Below are 2,118 nucleotides of genomic sequence, written 5' to 3' on the forward strand. Positions count from 1 at the left end.
CCTGTGGTCGCTTGTCAGGATTGTTACTAAAAGTCTTTAGCCAAAGTATTACATGTCAAGAGTACAGTACTTTTGGATACATGTACAAGTAACTTGAATCCACAGGACAAGAAATCTAACTTGGGCTAGGTGTGATGTAATCAACCTAGTGGGGACTGATACACATAGACCATATCTTGAACCAAGCGGGTATAAGATGGTGAAAGAAACGAAGCACATTTAATTAGAGCTACTGAAAGATTTAGAAATGTTCTGGAATCAATTGTTGATTTTTTAGTCAATTGGAGATCAAGATGTACTACTAGGTGCCACTCAAGATTGATTTGTAATTAATGATTAATTACGAACGACCAACATAGCCAGGAATCTATTAGGTCACACGCACTACAAGTTCTTTGAAGGACTTAAAATAAGTTTGAGAATTAGGTTCTTAGAATGAGAGAAATAAAGTCTAGTTGAATTAGACACTACAACAAAAACAGTCATAGACATCGGTGGAAAACCGATGTCCATGAGAAAATCGACTGATGTCTATGAAGGTGTTGTAAAAGGTCTGACATTTTAGACATCGGTTTGTAACCGATGTAATACAACTCAATGACATCGGTTTGTAATCGATGTAAAACCGATGTAATATCACTCAACGACATCGGTTTCGCAACGGTGTAAAACCGATGTAATATCTGTTTAACATCAATTTTAACAACGGTTTTTCGACCGATGTAATATCACAACGACATCAGTTTTGCAACGGTGTAAAACCGATGTAATATATGTTTAACATCAATTTTAACAACGATTTTCGACCGATGTAATATCACTCAACGACATTAGTTCTGCAACGGTGTAAAACCGATGTAATATCTGTTTAACATCAATTTTAGCAACGATTTTCGACCGATGTAATATCACTTAACGACAACGCTTCCAAACCGATGTCATTGAATTTAAAACTGTTGTAATAACACTTATTTTTTTATGTTGTTTGTAAATTATGATCGAGCAAGATGACAAAATTATCATAATATTATAAATTCACCAAACAAATCACAAATAGAAAAGCACTGATATATTTAATCACCTCAATATTTATAAATAACCAAAAGTAACTAACACAAATATTCTTCTTGCAACATATTACACATTCCCTCAACGTTTTCATCCTCAGAAGGATCACCTTCAGCCCCATCGTCCTCTTCCTAGTCTTTGCCATCTTGTTCATCATCATCCTCTTCGTCCTCATCTGAATCATCATCATCCTCTTCGTCCTCATCTGTTCCTAAAAGGCAAGAGACTTTTTCAGCAAACGGATGTAGATGCAAAAAAGTGAACTAACATAGTTTTGTACATATAAATACATATAAAAACTAAGATACCTGCAATTTTGCTTCTTTTGTTTCAGCATGAGCATTGAATTTCTAAAAAGAAGCTACCATGTTACTTATGTCGTTTTACCATTTGACCCTATCTTGAGTGTCATTATGATGGTGTCTTCGCAGTACATTGACCACCCATAGAAAAGCAGTTCCAAGATAACAACATATTCCAAAAGCTACACAGACAAGCAGAATATAGTATTATTTTCTTAAACGGCAGAAGCAAGACCATATATTTCATTCAAAACAAACCGTATATTTTTTTTTAACAAAACAGAGATAGCCTATAGGGGAAACTATATTTTAAAAGGCGATTTCAGGAGGCAAAGGGAAGTGATTCATTTTCCATGATCCATTGGGAATAAACAAAAGAAATCAGTAAGAATAATTGTGAATACCTTCTTGCTTCTTCATCTCTCAGTTTAGCATCCATCTCCTTGCTTGGTGGATACTTTGGGAGGCTTGATGGTTCACATGCGTATGGTGGAGTGTTAAAGAACTGCACAAATCAAAACAGGTAATGATTACAGTATAAAAATATATACTCCCTGTGATAGGCATAAAGAAAATAAACATTCCAGGGTTGTAGGCAAAACTAGAGCAAAGAAGATGATCGCAGCGAAAACTAAATTGAACTACTCAGAATTATTCCATGAGAAAATAAACATTGTAGCATCTCAGGTTCTTCCATTTGGGAGGGGATTAGTTCTTATTTTTCCCAACTGAAGGTAGGGATTGAACG

The 2,118-nt window shown here is 35.1% G+C and overlaps 1 long non-coding RNA gene across 1 annotated transcript; it reads right to left on the reverse strand.

Moving 5' to 3' along the window:
* Positions 1-1,208: 1,208 nt before the first annotated feature.
* On the reverse strand, positions 1,209-1,851 carry LOC141847163 (uncharacterized). The gene is made up of 3 exons (XR_012603402.1): positions 1,775-1,851; positions 1,377-1,552; positions 1,209-1,279 (listed from the first exon to the last, which is right to left on the reverse strand). It is a non-coding gene; the product is annotated as an uncharacterized LOC141847163 (long non-coding RNA).
* Positions 1,852-2,118: the final 267 nt, after the last annotated feature.

Source organism: Curcuma longa, chromosome 16, assembly GCF_044706935.1.
Source record: "Curcuma longa cultivar G26 ecotype Majalengka, Jawa Barat chromosome 16, ITB_CL_G26_1.1, whole genome shotgun sequence".
In the NCBI taxonomy this organism is placed as follows: domain Eukaryota; kingdom Viridiplantae; phylum Streptophyta; class Magnoliopsida; order Zingiberales; family Zingiberaceae; genus Curcuma; species Curcuma longa.